Consider the following 5,557-nt stretch of genomic DNA (forward strand, 5'->3'; position numbering starts at 1 on the left):
AAGAAATATAAATTTATTATCATTTAAATTTCATTTTAATAGAATATTTCAGAACAAATTCAAGCTCCTAGATATGTCATGTGGGGAAGCACTCAAAATGCTCAAAGTTGAAAAGTGGCCTTTGTTTCCAGAAATGGCCTATATTGTTGAAGAGATATATCTTAGTGCCACATTTATCAGTCAGAGGTTATAAAAATCCATAGGGTAAATAAAATGAATATTCCTATACTATCTAATTTAATTAAAGATTTAGAGAAAAAAATCATGTTTATAATCAAATAAATACAGAGATATTATATATTTATATGTAATATATATTACATGTTTATGTCTAGTTTATAATAAAATAAACATGGATAATAGGAAATTTCACATTTAAAAAAAATGAAACGTAAGAATATAACAACTATGACAATCCCTTCAGACTAAGCTTCTCTAGCCCCTGGGGATCTTTGTTCATTCTGTGCTTTTAGGGAAACTTGGGTAGAAACCTGTAGCCTACAGAGGGAATAAAAATAGTTCTAAGGGCAAATACAAATGGATGACAATGGGTACATATAAGTAAGCTGATACACTGTGTAGTTACACAAAAGGTTATCTTACTCACCTCTCTTACTGTTGTCTCTCCTAAATTTACACCTGGGATTAATTTATTCCACAGACAAGTTTCCCTCACTATGATACAGGCACTGCCCAGGCAGTGAAAGGACAAAGACAGATGTGACATGACTGCTTGCCTGAAGGAGCGTTCTGATGAGTCAGTGGTAATGGACGTGCATCCAGAGGTGCAGGGGGGAGGGTGCAGTGACCCCCAAGAAAGACAGCAGTCAGAACAGTCTTCCTGAAGCAAATATCTATGTATTATAATCAGAATTTTAAAATTGAGCAAATTAAAGAAAATATGAATTCCAAGGTAAGCCCCAGAGAAATCTTTTCCAAGTTCCTAACATTGTCTGTGTATAAATATTCAATAGTTAATCTGCCACAGATAGGATTTTGTAAATAAATTCAGACATGACCTTCATTTGCTTTGTGCTCTAGCAAAAGTAACAAAGTTCCTATAGCCACGCAGAGCCCCTGGTTCCATTACAGCAACCACGCTGGCTTAGAAAAGCCACAGACAACTGAGAAGGGAATACTTTGAATACTTTAATACTTCTTTTAAAGCCATGGCAACCATAAAACAGTTGTAGAAATAAAGAGTTTTGAATTTTTGACATATGTTTTTTTAACTTTCAAGTGTTCTGGATTTGCACATACTTAATATTATACTTAAGACATTATGAATCTGAAGTGGCCTAAGGCTCCTTTGTCAAGGATTCACTGAATAATTTTAAGTTATAGAGGAATTTTTAAATGCTTTGTCATTTTGGAAGCATTTATAATACTTTGCAGAAACTCATTAACCATTCAGACATTGAGTAAGGCCATGGGTTTTTGTAGATTTTATTCCATACCTTAACATGAGCCATAGTAAGACAAATCACTACATTAATGAATAGATTTTTACTTCACTGAAAATGATATCTGGATTTTTCAGCTTTTAATTTTTATAGATCATGGCCAATGGCCTCAAAACAGCTCCGTGGGTTACTGAAAAACATTTTTGAGGATTCACTAATCTACTTAGAAACATTGGTATTATGCTTTCGTACTTAAAACTAAAAAATGAAATAAATTTCTTTTTTGTATAACTTTTCTCTAGGATTTAATACCATAGTGTCTAATCTTAGTTCAGTGACCTTTCTTGTCATATTTATTCACATCTGAAGGAGGAAAAGAGTGAATTCTTAAATAGAATAAAAAGACAGAATTTGTTTATCTTTTTAAAAAGAAAATAAAAACACAAATTTGTCTTTACTTTTCCTTATCGTAGAACAACCAAAATGTGTGCATGTCATTTAGCTCCATAATGAAATTATGTATTGCTCAGAGCACTCTGTACAGGATTTTATTATTAATGATTTTGACATCACAAAGATTAATGTATTATTACTGAAAAATCAATTGCTTAAAATAAGTTTAGAAAGTGATTCAGTTGAAAGATAATTGAGGCTGCATCTAAACAAAATGTTTCAGCGCAGTGAAGCATGAATCATAAATTTAAGTTTACATTTTTCACACACTCTCCAATATCAGCATTAGAAATGAATGAGTGCAAGTTTCACTTCTACACCTCATACTGTCAAATATGGAGACATTTAGGTTTTGATACCATCATGTTCATAGGAACTTCGCAAATCTCAACCACAGAGTCACTGTCAAATCTGGGTGTCTGCATCTGCTGATTTTCTTGGAAGCACCATCCATGAGGGACATTGTTTTCAATAGCCTGGTCAAACCATATCCACATGTATGTTGTTGGTCGTGAACTAAATCTATCACAAAGCTTGAAAAAATAACCAATTCAAAATGGATGCCCTCCTGAGTAGAGTCTCCTAGATCGTGAAATCCTGGCAAGGAGGATCAACGCTGCCTTCTTTGTCGAACCCTCAGAGCCTGGCACACAGTTTTGGTGAATAGATGTCTGTGGAATAAAACTTCACGTAACCATTGGTTAGTCATACCATCATGAAATATGAAGAATATCCCGTTTTAAACTTAAGGTTACTGTTGCCAGTTGTCTGCCCTTCCTCTGAATTTCTACAGCACTTGTCTAGAACGCACATATGGAACCGTACTGCTTTATATGAGGTATTTTTTTCTTTCTCTTCTTGCCTTGCCTCTCTTTTTAAATTTGATACATGCCATGTCTTTAAACAAGCTGTAAACACCTAGAGAACAAGAACACTGTCATATGTTCCTTTATGGTTCCAAACAATCTTATAAAGCAAAAAGTTCAAGAAAATTTCAGATAAAAAATAACGTTCTATTTTCTTCCTGAAGTATACTTATTCTTTTATAATCTTCATGGTTTTATCCATCTACTTAACAATTTACAATGAGGGCAATCTATTAAATGTACAGAACCCACATGTATATTAAGATGAGATAAACCAGGTTCTGATAATTTTAAAGATATTTGGGATAGTAAGAGCATTTTCCAGAGAAAATCCTTGTAGCATAGTCCTAAAGAGAGTTCCTTCCCTTTTCCCATCCATCTTCAACTTTAAGCTATTTCTCTTTCCTGGCCAAATTCCTCCTGGAATCGACAGGTTTGTAGACTTTGAACTCATTCTCACATAAGGAACTAGTGTGGAACTCTATCCAAGCGTCAGACGAAGGACAAAGGATGGAAAGCAACAGGAACTGGGATGAGCTTGCTACTTTGAATTCCCAAAGCAACTGCCATCAGTCTTTTATGAATGTGGAGAGTGCTCCTGATGCTGCAAAGACCAGTAAAGAATGAATGGGAGGACAAAATTTTTCTCCCAGTTAAGATTTGGAGAGGACAAGAACTCAACAATCAAAGAGGATTTGCCAGACGCCTCAGCAGGCAACTGACAGCCTGCCTGCCTCTACAACAGAAGCCCCTCCTCCACATCCCACCACCTCTGAAACTCCCAGTCTGAGATACCCCTACAGCCAAACCTGAGCTGTACTGAGCCAACAAGGAAAAATCACATCTAAAGGAGGTAATCAGCCAAAAGAAACATAAAATAAGTTTCCAATGAGACAGAATGGCTGTAGGAGAAAATGTAAAAAATTATTTTAAAGTAATAAAAAGAACAACACCAAAAGAGATTCCAAAATCTGACGACTTCTCACTATCGCCACCACAGCTACTATATTCTATGCCATCATCCTCTCATGCCAGTGTTATTGCAATACTTCCTCTTCTAATTCCTAATATTCCTAACATTGCTCTCCTTATTGTCTTTTGACACAGAAGTCAGATTTTTCTACTGAAAAAGCAAGTCAGAGGAGGCACTGTGAAAGATTTTGGCAGCAAGCACTTGGTTTATGAATCCCCTAAGACATTTCATAAAAACAGAGACACTAGAAGAGCAAAACCAAACAGCCATGGAAAACATTGATAACAAAACTAGGTGACAAGACTCCCCCACAAATAAGGAGGTAGTAAAAGCCTCTAAAATCCATGTAATATCAGCATTTGTATGAGAGGAAATGGAGAGGAGGCACTTAGGCTTTAGTTAGCCCTGGAGCACGGTAGAGCCCTACAATCAAGAATAAGTACCCTCTGGAAAGTTCAGTGGACCAATCTAAGAGTCACAAAGAAACTTTCAATTCACAGTGAGTGAGGAAGACTATCATGGACTATATACTATAATGGTACTAGAGTAGTCTGGGTCTTATAAACTCCTGACACTAACAAACCAAACCTTGTTTTCAAGTCAAAGACCCACACTGTAGAAAAATTACTTTTAGTAGGATGTAAATTGAACGAGACAGGGAAATGTGGACAAAGAGATGATCCATATAATAACATTGGAGGAAGGAAATGAAGGAAATTATATTACAACTTTATCAATGCAGCAAAAAAAAAGGAAAAAGAGAATAAAAGGTTAACAAAAATTATAAATTACAAACATAAAGGCAGAAGGAATAAGCCAAGCAAATCAGGTATTACACTAAATGTGAAACATTGAAATCTATCACTAATCAGACTAGGTTAAAACAATAACAAAAAACCTATAAAGAGAAAAGATCCTAAGACTTCTCATCACTAGGAGAATTTTTTTTCCTTTTCTTATTGTATCTATATGAGATAATGGATATTAACTAAACTCTAAACTTGCTGTGGTAATCATTTCATAATATATGTAAATTAAACCATCATGTGATACACCTTAAACTTATACAGTGATGTATGTCAAGTATTTCTCAATGGAAAATAAACAGGATATTTGTTGCTTCAAAAAAAATACACTTATCATTAAGTTATAAAGAATGGTTGAAAATAACAAGGTAGGAAAGGAAAAGAAAAAAATACCAGGCAAAGGCAAAGAGAAAGTAAGTGGGAATAGAACCAACAGGGTGAAATATAAAGTTAAAAGCAATAAATAGTATACAAATAGATACTACATCAGAAGATATAATATATAAAGCAAAAGCATTCAAAACGGAACAAGAATTTGATATGTATACTATTAAAATAAAAGCCTACAATAGTTTTTTTTCAGAATGAGATAGATCTGGTCAACACAAAAAATGCAGCATATATTCACCAAATTGATGATTTGTCTGGCTATAAAGAAAACCCTCTTGTCAGAATAAAATCCAATTAAGTTGGAAACAAAGTTTTTAATAAACACCTTGGGGTGCCTGGGTGGTTCCGTCAGTTAAGTGTTCAACCCTTGATTTAGGCTCAGGTTTGTGAGATCGAGCCCCAAGTTGGGCTCTGTGCAGACAGCATGCAGCCTGCTTGGGATTCTCTCTCTCCCTCTCTCTCTCTCTCTCTGCTTCTCCCTTGCTCACACACACGTGCATGTGTTCACTCTCTTTCAAAATAAATAAACAACTAAAAACTTAAAAAAGAAAAATCTCAAGTACTCAGATATTAGGAAACACTCTCTCCTCAAGAGCACTTGTATCAAAGAAGATATAAATGTGAAACAATAAGCTACATAGGAAGCAACAAAAAGAAAACACTTTG

Source organism: Panthera uncia, chromosome C2, assembly GCF_023721935.1.
Source record: "Panthera uncia isolate 11264 chromosome C2, Puncia_PCG_1.0, whole genome shotgun sequence".
Lineage (NCBI taxonomy): Eukaryota > Metazoa > Chordata > Mammalia > Carnivora > Felidae > Panthera > Panthera uncia.